This window comes from Bombyx mandarina, chromosome 06 (assembly GCF_030267445.1).
Source record: "Bombyx mandarina strain Sakado chromosome 06, ASM3026744v2".
NCBI classification, from domain to species: Eukaryota; Metazoa; Arthropoda; class Insecta; order Lepidoptera; family Bombycidae; genus Bombyx; species Bombyx mandarina.
In genome coordinates this window covers 2,841,152-2,857,970 of record NC_143213.1, presented here as the reverse complement: position 1 = coordinate 2,857,970, position 16,819 = coordinate 2,841,152, and the positions used below count along the sequence as shown (strand labels likewise).

The 16,819-nt window shown below is 34.1% G+C and overlaps 1 protein-coding gene across 1 annotated transcript in view; it reads right to left on the bottom strand.

Moving 5' to 3' along the window:
* Nucleotides 1-9,369, bottom strand: part of CCHa2 (neuropeptide CCHamide-2) — a 37,612-nt gene extending 28,243 nt beyond the window's left edge. Inside the window, exon 1 of the mRNA XM_028170407.2 lies at nucleotides 9,181-9,369. The gene's annotated coding sequence lies outside the window, so the exon portion shown is untranslated. The remainder of the gene's footprint in view (nucleotides 1-9,180) is intronic.
* Between the last annotated feature and the right edge of the window lie 7,450 nt (nucleotides 9,370-16,819).

Here is a 16,819-nt window from a genome sequence, read left to right as displayed (position 1 = left end):
TGTAAAGGTTTTCGGGTCAAAATAATCCCTACATCCCCAAAAAAAAAACGTGTGGCACTCGGGAACTGCCGCGGTAAAGCTATTGCATAGTAATGCATAGCATTTTTTATCAACTTATGCAATTATAATTAGATAATGATAATTTAATATTAAAACAATAATAAAACAAGACCACGCTATATTAAACATTAATAAAAGCAAAACATTAACTGTCCCCTTCACACTCATAAGCTAGACCGCGCGAGAGAGAGACGGGCAGACTTTTCATGATGCGCATGCAGTGTGACGTCACGCCAACACTACACAAGCGCAACGTGTGAATGTGTTGAACGCGAGCTACATGGTAGGCGGAGTGAGGAGTGTTAGGTTTTTTTCGTTACGGAATTTCATGATTCGGTCGCCGCGCTCAAGGCCCTCGATAAAAGCTATGCAATAGCTTAAAAATTATAATTGTCGTTAGAGCGGTTCAGATTTTCTTCTATTCTACTCGTTAGATAGCCACAGCCATATAAACAGCCATAAGAATAGTTCAATTTGCATTACAGTAACGTAATGAGGAAAAAGACAATTTGGGAAAGTGCTATTCACGAGGTATTATGCATTATGAGTAGGTACTTACCGCGTTTTACGATGTTCGTAAAACAGATTCAATTCATACACGTACAGTTTGGGGGTTGATTGATATGGAGATGGTTAAAAATTGAATAATCACTACAGGTATTGTCAGCGAGCAGTGATAGGTACCACTACTTTGGCTATTTCGGGGCGACATAGTCATATTTTGTGGTTGAAAACCTTTTATAAGAATATAATGAAAACTTCCACCCAATAACTCAAGGTAAGCATCGGCATTAACATTGCAGTTAGTATACACTCGGGTCCATTCTTCAAGAGTTGAAAATAATTGAACACCTCTCTTTCTCTACATTTCTTGACATGTGTCGCGGTGTGAGAATCTTCCATTCGGGTGACTGGTTGAACAGGGAAAGGTAGAGTTGACAAACTCGTCATTAAGCAGGTAATGGCCACAATCAGTTTTCTAAGAGCATGGCGACGAAGAGCAAAAGCTTACCACCAATTTTGACAGGAATTCATATAATCGATTATAGCAAAAAAAAACACAATCTGTCGAAAACGAATCCAAAAATGAATCGAATAGTATGTATCAGCAGGAATTCGTATGAAAAACAAAACTGCATGCAGACTACGTCGTGAGCGCTCGCTGGGTATTCGGACAGTTTCAGTATCGGATTTTATTTGTACTGTTGCACGGTTTTGATTCTAACAAAATGTTTATAATATGTTTCGATAATTCAAACGGTCCTTTACGCGATTTGTGACAAGATTGAATCTCTTCAAACACATATACAAGTTTTTGACGTGACAACGTCTTATAATTCGATGGAGCCGGCTGCACGCACGAAAAAACATTACTCATACGGCGTTACCTCGCTCTGAGGCGTTCCATTTAAGGCTTGAAGTGCAAGCGAGAGCGCGCAACGAGCGACAAAGAGGCAAAATCGGCCTTCGCGTTCGGCAGCGTTCGACATCTGTCTCTCTCCTACTTGAGTGAGCGATGCATCCGCGTGGACAGCTGCTATACAATAATACATTTACATGTTTTCGTCAAGTATGAAGTTCAGTGAAAAGTGAATGTGGTGTCATTTGTTTATAGCAACGATAATTGCGATAATTGAAAAATGAAACCATTCCATCAGTATTTTCTTATGACGTTGTCACGTTCAACTATCGTCAGTAAGCCGACTTTACAGACAACCGATATTTTTTTTTCTTTTCGTGGGATTCTTGGTTGTTGTATCGTCCCGACAATCTTTTTGTTGGCGCATTACCACAAATTCGCGCCAGATGCAGACGACTCGAAATCTGTCAAGTGGCACCCTCAAATCCTTTTTAGGAAACAAAGATAGTTTTTTTTCTGTTATGAACGTACAGTTGTGTAATTATAATCACTTTTATAGTATCGCGTTTGTCGTTTTCGTGTTACTACTTCCAACGCTTCGGATACTTTATAGTTTTTGAGATGACGAAAGACTATTTAGTGTCCCTAGTGGACTATTATCACTACATAGTATAAAACAAAGTCGCCTTCTTTGTCCTTATATCCTTATGTATCCTTAAATCTTTAAAACTACGCAACGGCTTTTAATGCGGTTTTTTTTTTTTTAATAGATAGAGTAATTGAAGAGGAAGGTTTAAATGTATAATAACATCCATTAAATAGTGGAGAAATCAATAATAAATTACAGTTTCCGAAGCGAAGCGAGGGCGGGTCGCTAGTTTTTGATAACTCAGACTAACTTATATTTCCGGCTGTGAAACAAAAGGATCCAGCCTCTCGGAGTTGCTAACTCGAGTTCTTCCTGCGCACAAAAACTAAAGCCCGTTTGCTCATCTATACTACGTAATGATAACAAAATCTTATCTTATCTTTCTTATACCTTTAAACGAGCAATTATTGTATATATATAATCTGAATATCGGAAACGGCTCCAACGATTTTCATAAAATTTAGTATACAGGGGATTTCGGGGGCAATAAATCGATCTAGCTACGATTTATTTTCAGAAAATGTTGTTTTATTCGTGTTTTCTATAATCAACTTTATGACTCTTCCCGACATCTATTAGCGAATAATAATACTATTTTTCTTAATTGCAACTAACCGTTTTAAAGACACAACAAGATGGCGTAACCAAAAAAAAGAACCGGTCATCATCTAGTTTTATTTAAAACAACATATCAGATATTTTGTTAAAGTTTTTATTTATTAATTTAACAAGAAAACATACCCACGAGAGAAGCCAAACGACGAATGGAATCAATTCCAAAAAAGGGTCAAATTTCATTCGGCACGAAATATGTTTCTAATTTTACTTTGTTTCAACAAAAACATTTTCATAGGACCGGAAGGATACTTCACAACTGCCTTTGTACGTTTTATTAACTTACTAGCTCGTCATACGCAGATTCACTCGCGTGTACTAAATTAACATATACTGTAAGTTCCTACACAATTATTTTCTTCCCAATTTTCAAACTATTCCAATGTCGAATTTGATCGGGATCGATTTGATGATACGGCGTGAAAATAAGTTAAGTAAGTACTCAGTGTCCCTTTTAGACACTGAGTACTTACTTAAAGTAATACTAATAATACAAAAAAAAAAAAACTAAAAAAATAAAAAAAAAACTTAATGCATAACACGCTGACAGCCGTGTCAGTCACCGGTGTCCTACGTGGATTACTAAAGTAAATATGTCGATTTCTTTCTTCGATCTGCTTATTAAGGCGCCGGAATGTCTGGTAGATTATGGGAAAATGAATCCGAACATATTGAGAATGAATCTGCTTCTAAGAGACTTAATAAACTAAAACATACTGTTGCTCCCGTAAGAGTAACGCCATCTACCGCCGAATAGACGAACTAATATCGAAGGATCGAAGATCGAACGCTAGAGAAGTACAACGCCATCTATTGTCAGATAGCGGAAACACAATGCTCGAAATTTGTGGAATATTCTCGACGATTCTAGGGATTTCGTCTCGACTATGAAAGCGTTGCAGAGATGGCACGCAGTCAGTCAGTAATCGGAACTACTCGAAGCGAAACAGCGAACGGATCACCTGAAGCGAAGCGGAACAAGCGAATTAAAAATTTTAAAGTGTTCTAAGTGCTAAGTTCATGCTTCGGTGGAATTTTATTTATCCCGAACCAAAGCGCGTAACAATACTTTAAAAACAAGAGAAGGCAAAGTTAGACAATCCAGATCCTTAGTAACTGAAATCGACATTATTACTTCAGTGCACCGGTGACTTACATGGCAGTCAGCGTGTTAAGCATTATTGTAATTAATTACAAACAAACACACAGACCAAAAACAAAAAAACTAGTTTTATGTTTTACTTAAGCTACCTACCTCCTTTTCATTTTGATTAGTTTTCCTCAATGTACATCAAGGTACATCGAATTCTACTACTACTGTTTTATAACATGTATTGTTCCGTGTTTCTCTGTATTTACCTTGTCATGTTGTATTTATATTTTGGAAAAAAAAACTTTCTCATCTATTTACGAATTCTTAGGTTTTGGAAATCGAAGATAATATAATTATGCTTTGTTTTGTTATGGTTGTAATCCGTTAAAGGGTCCATCAACGCGTTAAATCTGTATTAGTCTAAGAGGCTTCTTTCATATTATTATCGTAACTAGTGGTCCCCTGGTAGTCGAAATTCGACTATAACTAATGGAAATTATAAATTTGTATACTATTATGATTCTATTGTCAAGGACTATTATACTTCTTTAATCACAGATTTCGTCACGTAGACACTGTAGACACTGTCACTGTAGACAAATATTAATAAAGATAAAACAACATTTAATCTATTCTCAATTTGACAGACTATAACTGACAGATTGCAAAGAAAAGTTTGACAGTAAACAAATAGTATGCATGCGTGTGTGTGTCAAATACACATGGTAGTGTGTGTAACGTTTTCTTTATTGATTTAATGTATCTTTTATGCATTCTTTTAAAAAAACTAGAGGTCCCGCAGTAGTCGAAATTCGACTATAAATAATTGGAATTGTAAGTTTGTACACTATTATGATTGTATTTTATACTTCTATAATCACAAATTTCGCCAAAACTATACTATAAAAAATATTAACAAACACAAACAATATTTAATCTATTCTCAATTTGACAACAGACGTTAAGAACAAAAGTTTGACAATAAATAGTATGCATGCGTGTGTGTGTCAAATATACATGGTAGTGTGTGTAACGTTTTCTTTATTGATTTAATGTATCTTTTATGCATTCTTTTAAAAAATATTATAGCATTATGCACTTCTTCTTTTTTTTTATGATTGAAGAATTACTGGTGGCCCGGAGGCCTTTCCAGTTTCACCAGGACAAGGCACTTCTTCTCTATATTCTCTATAAGTGTGGAAAATGTCATACTCCTCCGTCCGCACATTTTTCGTAAAAAAGGATACAAAGTTTTTGCTTCACGTATTAATATATAGATTATGTCATTAAAGCATCATCGTAAGAACTGGATTTAGTTCATCATTGCACAACGGACAACTAGCTACAAAATAATAAGTGAACACACTCCTTAACATGCTTATTATCTTGAAAAATTCAAAAACTTGAATGGTTGCCCAGTAAAAGGCATTTTACTTATTTTTCTTCCGTATGTTGGATTGCAAAAAGTTCTTCCTCTTAGAAAATATTTTTTTCATTGCTTAGATGGGCGGACGAGCCACGGCCCACCTGGTGTTAAGTGACTACCGAAGCCCATAGACATTGACAATGTAAATGCCATCCAGCTTCGGACATGAGTTCTAAGTCTTAATTTTTACAGTACAACACCTGCCCCACCTTTCAAACCGAAAACCATTGTTGTCTCACGAAATGAGCAGAGTGAGGGTACCTACCCGTGCGGACTCACAAGAGGTTCTACAATCAGTAAAGATTTTAGATCGACGGAAGAAAACAGAAAAGTAGTAACTTGAAATACCCAACTTTACACCGGAGACAAAAAATATTCAAAAAGATCCTAACTCATATTATATTTATACATATTATATTATATATATATACATATTATATTATACTATAGAAAGTTGAAGATTGCTATGAAATTTAGTGAAAAAAGAAAAAATATGAAAAATTTAGTCGTAAGTAAACAAGACCCAGACCATTTGAAGCAATTTTCTTTTTATACAAGAATATTCTCGTTTAAAATTGTCTTCAAATGGTCAATTACCATATGTTAAAAAGTGGTGCAGCCTAAAATGTAAGTAACGACATTTACGCTTCCCTATATTCTATAGCCTATTATGTATTAGTATTATTTCTGTAGCTAGTTCCAAAATATTACCTTTTAATTTATATTAATATTGATTTGCGGTATTTAAAAGCAAAACCTAAGTAAGTGTTAACTGATTTTTAACATTGTTATATCAATTTAAATTCAGATATCGGAACTTTTTTAACAATTTCAATCTAAAACGAAATATTTTATTTATTATTTTTTTTAAACACCACAACCCTCCGCCCTCTCGGCGTCTATTAGAATATTACAATCACAGCAATTTATCATTCAAGAGAGACTTAACTTTCGAGTTTCACCTATCAAAACAATGTTTCTTCTGATCGACGCGAAATAATTAAATTTAAATGTAATAATCTCGTAGTATGTACGACACTACGAGTATCAGTCGATCGATTCAAAGCGTAGTTAGGTTCGCGTAATATTGAGTCATTTTAATAGGTAACGTTTGACGTCTGTCAGTTTTATTTATTTAGAACGGTTTATTAGTGAAAGTAAAACGTAAAATTACTCGTATCGGTCATATTACAATAAATATTAATACGTGAAGCAAAAACTTTGTATACCTTTTTACGAAAATTTGCGCGGACGGAGGAGTATAAATTTTTCCACACTTATAGAGAATATAGAGAAGAAGTGCACAATGCTAATATTTTTTTTAAAAATAATGCATAAAAGATACATTAAATCAATAAAGAAAACATTACACACACTACAAACCATGTATTTGATGCACACGCGCATGCATACTATTTAATGTCAAACTTTTGTTCTTGACGTCTGTTGTCAAATTGAGATTAAATATTGTTTGTCTTTGTTAATATTTTTTATAGTGCAGTCTTGGCGAAATTTGTGATTATAGAAGTATAAAATACAATCATAATAGTGTAAAAACTTACAATTCCAATTAATTATAGTCGAATTTCGACTACTGCGGGTCCTCTAGTTACAATAAATATGTAATCATATAGTTCTAACAAAACGAAAAAATATATTATTTTGCCCACCGCTACAAGGTTGCGTTGTTGAATTTTGATCAATTGTCAAATGTTACCTATTAAAATGACCTATAAGTAATTAATCGAACTATGCATGGTATAAACTATATTTATTTTTAGAATTTTGTATAGAAGTATATTTTTTCACTTAAGTAACTGATTGTATAGTAAGGCTTCTTTTCAAAACGTGAATGATTTTATTGAACAAGCCATAACACTCGACAAATACTGAGGAAATTGGAATATTCTGTTCTTCATAAAGTAGATACTAATGTGTGGTGTTATCATGATATTTTGTTGATATTATTATATAATTATATCTTGGAATGCTCTATAGGTGATTTATGTTACAAGGATGAACACGGTGGCGATTAGTATGATGTTAAAAAAAATGATGGAATCGTCTCAAGCATTACAGGAGAAAACACAAACACCTCCTTTTCCTTAAAATAGACGGAAAAGGACAGTGTACGTAATAACTATGCGTATTATTTGATAAGAAAATTACATTTTTTAAATGGTCTCGTCATGTGCATAATTTCTTATTTCTAAGAATGCACAATTATGTACTTAAGAAATTAAAGTTATTGTAAGAGTTTTGGGAGAGTTGCCTTAATACATAATGAGGTTATATGAACATGAGAAGATTCGTATTAATGTATCTTAACACATCACATTACGCAGACATTAGGTGAAATAACAGTAACATTACAGCTTAATTAAAATTTACGGCTTCTGTGACTAAAGTTTGAAACTATCCTTAATAAATAACGCGAAAATTTGTTAACCCTGTTTTGCAATGTTGCTCTAATAATTCATTCCAAACAAGTCGATTATTCCCAAGGTACGTACCATATACGATATTATAAAATATGTCTTTAGTATGGCAACATTTAAAAAATTTAGGCGACTTGTTTTCGCCCGCTGATTGACACGATAAATAGTATGCAAAGATAATCTATTTTCAAACAGAAAAGTATCCTTAATTATATTTTCTGTACATTTACCTATTTATAATATAATTTATTTCACCAAGTTTTTCCCGGTGCACAATCATAAGTATGCATGAATTTTATTAGCTTGACCGTTATATATCTATCTAAGTATATAAAGGAAACTTGTTTTTCTTCTTTTTTTAACCTAATATCCTGGATAATCAAGGTAAAAAAAGATTGTAATATTTGTTCTAGTTTTGCTATTAAAGTGTATCTGTGTTTGTGAATTGTTTTTATTTGTTTTTTGTTTTTTTTTTTTTCAGAATCCACATCATAAGGTTTTACTGGAATCTAAATATGTACATCATAAAACTTACATATATTCACTTTGAGACAAGCTGAACTATAAATTAGTATTAGATTTTTTTAAGCTATGAATACTACGTCTAGTTACGCATCATTTATAAGAGGCACTTAGAACTTATCATAAACACCCATCTGCCTATTTACGGAATGAAGTTCCTATGCGTTCTGGATTTGGCATATGATAGAGCCTCTATAAAAATGAGACTACTATTTTTGCCTCAAACTCGGTATGGGTATTCCCTGCCTATTCTAGCTAGCTCCCTAGCTCACGGGCTCAACTTAAGAATTTTCTAAGACTAGCCCTAGCAAAAGCAGGACTTCGCAGAATCTATCACCGGATCGGAATCGCAACCCACTGAGAAGATCCGACGAAAAACCCTATGGGCGATGGCGATCTATGATCTACATCAAAAAAGTTGTTGTACATGAAAATAATATAACAACAATAATATGAAAATGACTCTAGCGGAAAAGTGGCGTAAAGTAATTAGTAAATATCACCTAAAGTTTCTTATTATTATTATTGGTGTTTTCTACGAATTTACCAGGTGAAGATCACCATCTATTTGTTACCAATCGGTTACCCGGAAAAAAACGGATATCCCGTCTGTCATACCGGAACCAGGATATTTTCTCAGAAGATTGAGGTAAGTAGAATAATCGTATGAGTTTCCTATATTAGACGAGACGATAATGCTTTCGATTTTCGTGTTAATGTCATTATTTGGTTTTAATGAGGTGTTTTTTTTTTAAATCAATGACTATTCATTACAACGCTTACGAATTTAACTTTCTTAGTTTTAACAATAAAAATAAATGTTGAAATGGCAACGTGATTTTATTAAGTATTCGTAGCAGCGAAAACCAATGGCAAATTTCTTTATTACTATCAAATAAAGTTTAAAAGGTGTTTTATTTATTTATTTCAATCCAAAAGCTTCAGGTGTCCAATTCAGGTAAACTTTCGGTCCTAAATATACTTAGTGCAAAAAATATTTTATTTCAGATAACTCACCTCAAAGATACTCCGTAAGCCGAGGACACCGTGAGGAAACTCTGAGTATATGAGTTGTGGCGCGTTTTGCAGTGGAGTGCGCTACGGCGGCAACTAGCGGCGGTTTTTAAATGTTGTCCACAGAGCTAGGAGGTGGTAGAAGCGGGCGTGGGACGCAAATGACGTCACTTTCGTATCGTTCAGGTCCACTGAAAATTTACTTGTGTTATATTTGTTTGTATTTTTTTTTCTGTACAGTTACGGCAATCTGATAGACCCGCTGGAAATTATTTCTGATAACAAAATCGACTACTACAAAAGTACATAAATCAACTATAGTATATATTTGTATGAATAAGATGATCATTATTTGTAAATTTTTTGTTGTGTATATAATGTCTGATGGATATTTGGAACGTTATTAAAAAAACTTATTTATTCAAAATGTTATAAAAAGATTATTATGACAAAATTACTTATTATAAGTCCATATTATGTTTCCATATATATAAGTAAGAGCTTTTGTTGTTAATAATTTAAAGAGTGAATAGGGTAAAAAAATAATTCGTCAGATATTTTTTTTTTTTTTTTTTTATTGCCCTTGTAGGCAGACTAGCATACGGCCCACCTGATGGTGAGTGGTTACCGTCGCCCATGGACTTCAGCAATGCCAGGGGCAGAGCCAAGCCGCTGCCTAAAAGACTTTTCTACATGTTTTTTCCATTTCACCTACTCCCTTTGTCCCTTCCGACGAAGCAATGTCAGCTAGTTAAAATATGGCAACCATACAATTTCACGAAACCTCCCGATTAAAAGTAAAAATAATCCAATTATTATATACCTTTCGTACCATTATAACAGCATATTTCGATCAATATTTTCACCAAAACCAACGAATTACAAAAACAAACAATGAATCCTTGCCGTATCTATTTATCAGTAAGCCTACTTTACCCGCCCAACAATTGTCGGCCACTCGCAACACAGATTTCAACTTGAACTACGTTAGACAGAGACGCAAACATTCGCCGTCACACTCGTCGTGCTCGCACTCAAACTTATCGCATCAAGTTATTAAAGCTCCAATCACTTCATTTTGTTGTTTTATTTTTTTATAGCGATGCGAAGCGATGCCTTAATTACGCTAGTGTAAAAAAAATTGTAACTAACGACTACATATGTATGTATACAAATATTTTCTTGATTTATTTTCTATATGTAAATGTGACTATTTATGAATGTAATCACACAGTAAAAATATAATCGATGATTAGACTCATATGGTCATCTGGTTCCGAGTTAGGAGTCCCTGTACTATGGAAGCAAGAGACTGATATACTTATTTATAATCCTGTATCTTAATAATAATATATAAAGTTCTTCTCTCCGTGTGTATGTTAGTGAATTCTTCCTAAATGGCCGGACCTATTTTGTTGAATTTTTTTATGTGTGTTCCAGTCGGTTCGAGAATGGCTTAGATTCACATTTGTCCAAAAATAGTAACAAAATAGTCCAGATTATTACGACTTTTTCAAAAAAGTTCAGAATAAACGGATTTAAGACGTGTGTCTGTTAGTATGTACATATAATAATACAGATTTACTAAAAAACTCGACACAGAGCAAGGCTCCCTCGACCGACGAGTTAGAAGGGCTAAAACACCACCGAATCAATCTAATAATTATGAAACTTGGCATTTGTTTATACTTCTAATGACTATACATAATATAACACAAATAATATTATATGTACAGAAAAATATATTTTTTCAATCAGTAAGTACACCGCGTTTTAATTTCTAGCCTTAGACGATTCTTACCCACCTGATGTTTATCTAGAAGAAAACTCAATAGATACGTCATAGTCGACTATGAGCTCAATAGACATGTCTTAGTCGACTATGAGCTCAATAGACATGTCTTAGTCGACTATAAGCTCAATAGACATGTCTTAGTGGGTTATGAGCTCAATAGATATGTCTTAGTCGACAACGGCCTCAATACAAATGTCTTAGTCAACTATGGACACGTCTTCGTCGACAGCGACATCAATAGACATGTCGTAGTCGACTATGGACTCAAATATTTTTGGCCATATCTTTTCAATTAGAAGACTATGGCTTAGAGTCGGTCTGTAATTCGGCTTTTGATTTGCATAGTGAAATAATTGCGGGGTAGTCATTGATTACGCTGATTTGTCTAGTGATTTCTTTGATCTACATTTTTTGTTCTGTTCTGGACTCATATCATAAAACCATTGCAATTCAATTAGTAAATACTGATTTTACACGCTTTATATTAGCTTCACTTGTATGTATGTTTGTAACTGACTCCTTTAGACGCGATTTTGACCCACTTTAAACGGCCAGATTTCATTCAAACTTTGTAGGTTTATCGAGGACCGATGACAATACACTAATTTCATAAGATTATTCCATTATTCAATCTGCAAAAAGAATTTAAATAAAAAAATGAAAAATATATAATAGTTCAAAAAAAAAAACACGCTTTATATAAAATACAAAGAAAAAGTAGAAAATAAACTTTAATAAATTTAAATTCAATATTGTGTAAAAAATATATATTTTATTGCAAAAAAAAGCCTGGGGTGCATGGTGTTATAAGTTATAAATATTTTTCTGACAGATATCAGTAGAAGAATTATTATTTCAAAAATATCTTAAAAAGCACTCCACGCTTTTTTACAATAAAAAAATTTTTTTTTACACTATTTTCAATTTAAATTTATTAATTTTTTTTTCAATTTTTTAGTTGAATTTTAAATAAAGCGTGTTTTTTTAATTTTTTTAAACTATTATTTATTATGATGAAATACTACATTCTATATATTATAGTATAACCACGCAGAATAGATTTTCGCAGAGCAAGTAAGCGATTTATTAATTTAGCTCACGACTTCGTTAGCGGTGTGCTCATTCAAATAAAAATACTAGCTAGGTATTTTACGATACCAGGTATAACCCATTAATAGCAAAAATATGTCATGAAAATTTCATATTCCTCCGTCCGCGTAATTTCCGTAAAAAGGGATACAAAATTTTTGCTTCACATATTAATATATAGATTAGTCGTCCGTGACTATTATAATGGCAATTTAAAAAAACGCAACATTGAAACGTCAAAGTACTTTTAGCCTAATATAAGATAAGCCATGAGCTTGCTAATCTAGTAAAACGTTGGGAAAAGAGATGAAAAACTAAATTATATTGTAAAAGAGCTATCCGACATAGATTACAAAAAAAACTCTCAACAATAATAGTAGGTTTAGAATGTTGAATTATCATAATATTGAAAGTATTAAACAAATTTCATAGTACATTTTCCACGCACGCTCAAAAAAATAAGCGAATCGGAGGAAAACTTTCATATTGAATTGATCAGTCTTCTTGTGTTGAACGGGGTGACGGTTGAATACTAAATAACCAATTTCATTTACTTTATTTTTTATTAAATAAACACTACGGTAGCAGTTACAAAAAAAATCTGTAAAATGATCGTAATGTAATTGCAAAGTTACTGTTCATTACGACGATTATAATACTTTGTAAACAGAGGCGGGAGTCTAATGTGCCGGTCGGAACAGATATGCTATACCCTGCACTACTCAATCTACGATATCACTCACGCAGCCGAAGATAAACTGAGCTAGCGCAAGATAGTCCAAGAGACAGTTATTCAGGGAGGCCACGACCCTTAGCATTAAGGATTATCAAGGCAAGGAGGAGAAAGCATTTTCACACCTTCAACATTTATAGGATAACAATCTGGTGAATTTTTCTTAATCTCTTTTTTTCGATGCTTACATGGATGCTCACGGCCCACCTAGTGTTAAGTAGCTACCGGAGCCCATAGACGTCTACAACGTAAATGCCACCACCTACCTTGAGATATGAGTTCTAAAGTCTGACTTTTTACAACGGCTGCCCCACCCTTCAAACCAAAACGCATTACTGCTTCACGGTAGAAATAGGCAGGGTGATGGTACCTACCCGTGCGGACTCACAACATATCCTACCACCAATAAATCTTTTATTTTTATTTGATTAAAACATAAATTACAGTTCCCGTAATTGTCTGAAACCCACGGGTCGAATGTAATATCATTACGAAAAGCACTTTTCTGAAACATAAAACTTAGAAGGGTTGATGTCAATGCGATCCGTTGACCACATAACACCAGGTGGGCCGTGAAGTGGTCCACCCATTTGAGCAATAAAAAGCTCGGTATTTCCTTCTTCATTATTAGTATAGGCAGTTTTAGTTTCTAATTTTGAAGCGATCATAAAGGTTTTTTTTTAAATTCCTATATAAATAGACGAACTGGAATACGGCCTGTCTACTAAACAACTAAACAACCTAACTAAGCATTTACTCGTAAATACTGAGTTGGGTTGTTTAGTTAGGCTAGTTAGATAATATAGGTATAGAATAGGTAAGTTATCCTATATATATATAAAAGAAAGTCGTGTTAGTTACACTATTTATAACTCAAGAACGGCTGAACTGATTTGGCTGAAAATTGGTGGGGAGGTAGCTTAGAACCAGGAGAAGGACATAGGATACTATTTATCACGTTCCCATTGGGACGTGTCATAAAACGTGGTATAACAAAACGCAACTGATATGTAATAACAAAACGCAACTGACAGCTAAACGTAATATATTCTATGGTTATTTATAGTAAAATTTTGAAGTGACCTAAAGGTCTCTGTCACCAGGTCATAAAATAAAAAAAAATAAAAAATTTTTAAGTTGACCAGACCAGACCAGAAGTTGAAACAAACCGTGTGGCGGAACAAACCTCGCCGGATCCACTAGTATAAAATAGTAGTAGAATTAGTAATTTGAAATGGCAATGGGCTGGCCATATTAGCCGGACAACCGATAACCGTTGTGGTAAACGCGTTCTTGAGTGGAGATCGCGAGTTGGAAAACGCAGTGTAGGACGCCTTCAGACTCGGTGGAGTGGTGATCTGTGCAGGGTGGCTGGCAGGAGCTGGATGAGAGAAGCCGAGTTATATCATGCCGTTTTATATCATGATGATGATCATATAAAATAAAGAGACATTCATCGCTTTTCGCTTTTTTTTTACGCGATGTACTAGTATGATATCCGAAAAAAATAAGTAATAGTTTAAAAAAACTAACAAAATACGCTTTTATAGAAAATGCAACTAAAAAATAGAAAATAAATTTTAATAATGTTGAATTAAAAATAGTGTAAGAAAAAAATATTTTATTGTAAAAAAGCGTGGAGTGCTTTTCAGGATATTATCAAAATAACCCTTCTACTCATAGCTGTTCATAAAATATTTATAACTATTGATACCATGCATCCCACGCTTTTTTTACAATAAAATCATTTTTTCTTATATCATTTTTAATTCAAATTTATTAAAAAAAATTCAAATTTTTTAGTTGGATTTTCTATAAAAGCGTATTTTGTTAGTTTTTTTCAACTATTTCTATTTTCATTTTTTAGTTGATATTCAATTTTTTCAATTTATCTTTTATATTGAATTGTCGTCGGTCCTTAATAAGTATACAAAATTTCGATTTAATCCCACGTTTGGAAGGGGGTCAAAATCATGTTCAAAGATTCCGTTACATACTAACATACATACGTCTGAAGCTAATAAAAGCGTATTAAAAACCTTTTTATACATTTTTTTATTGCCTTTGTATGCATATGAGCATACGGCCCACCTGATGGTAAGTGGTTACCGTCATGGACGTCAGCAATGCCAGAGGCAGAGCCAAGCCGCTTCCTACTATTAAGTAACAATTAAAAACAATTGACGGGCGTAACCTGAGTTCTCGAGGGTGTGAAGAGGACGCATCTGTCATCGAATTATATAGGACCACGAAATATGAACTTAACATAGCAATTATCAATGATTAGTTTAGTAAATATATGTTATCCGCTTACTATATAAGTTAGTGGTTAATAGCAATTTCAGTTTCTAAAATTGTTCAAATACTGGGTGTGTATTTTGTATAATAATATGTATTGCTAAGCGCTGTGGTTCGGGATAAATAAAACTTCTACCAAAGTATAAATTCAAAATGTATTAAACACTCACAGAGCACTACAATTTGTAATTGGATTCTTCCGCTTCACTTCTGGTGATTCGTTCACTGTTTCGCTTCTAGTAGATCCGGCTACTAGCTGCCTTCGTGTCATCTCTCCAACCTTTTTATAGTCGATACGACATCCCTAGAAGAACATTCTCAATAAGGCCAGTCGCTTCGATATATGTTTCGCTATTTGATAATAGATGGCGTTGCTCTACTCGAGCGTTCTCGATTTTATTAGTTATTTTTATATTCGTTTCTTCTTTTCGACGATAGATGGCGTTACTCTTACCCGCGTAACAGTATGTATGTTTTTGGAATGGTATGCAGCATTTGATATCTTGAAATGCATAACCCACAATGGGGATGGCACTTTCGACAAAATATGGTGTGATAATAAAAAAGATACGATAGATTTATCTCAAGCTCCATGAAACTCTGCACTCGGCTTTCTCATACGAACGTTATTTCTAATTGGGAGGGAACAGGTGAGAGGCGAAAACGTTTTAAATTTCAATTCGAAATTAAAAACATAGATTGCTTCTGTAACCGATAAAGTTTTCTCGGTGAAGCGCTAAATGGAAAAGCTTCCGCGCGAAATGCTGATACACGTGCGATGAACATTCTAGAATCGTTACTTTTATTAACTGACTAAACACACGAGCTCACGGACCATTGACATTGAGCGATAATTGGAGACCATAGTCACCGCAATATGAATGCTGAAAGGTTGAGTTCACAACGCGGATACCACCACCCACCTCGATACATGAGGTCAAGTCTCAATTGTATAGTTTAACGAGTGACCTTTCCCCCAAAACAGAGCAAATTACTGCTACGCGGTACAAATAGAAAACAGGATGGAAACTATTAATTCTTCCTCCTCTTTCTCCTTTCTGTCATTGCGTCACTACGCCAATATCTATCTGGGTTTTGTTTTCGTAATTTTTTTTTATTGCTTAGATGGGTGGACGAGCTCACAGCCCACCTGGTATTAAGTGGGTACTGGAGCCCATAGAAATCTACGACGATCTTGAGATATCAGTTCTAAAGTCTCAGTATAGTTCCAACGGCTGCCCCCCCCCCCCTTCAAATCGAAACGCATTACTGCTTTACATTACAAATTATAATTTTACGGGTTTGATTTTTATTACACGATGCTATTCCTTCACCGTGAAAGTCAATCGAGAACATTTCTTAAGTATTTATTTCATTAGAAAAATTGATACCTGCTTGCGGGATTCGAACACCGACGCAGTTGTATCGCTCTATACCAATACACCAACCGTCTTATCCTGTAGGCCACGATGACTATTCATATTTGGTAAAGGAGTAATAGAAAACAAGAGTGCGTTCTATTTTTCATTTAGTGACGACCAAGTACATCCACACATCGCGGTCAGTTAAGTTCATTCAAGTTTCACTGACTTGAGCAAACGTGGCTCACGATTTTTGCCACGGACTGGGAACGGACTTGTGTATTCAGTGCAAGTTCACACTTTTGATTCGTATGTGAGATGAAGTATTGAAAATTTTCATATATGTTCTCAAATTCTTACAGAGTA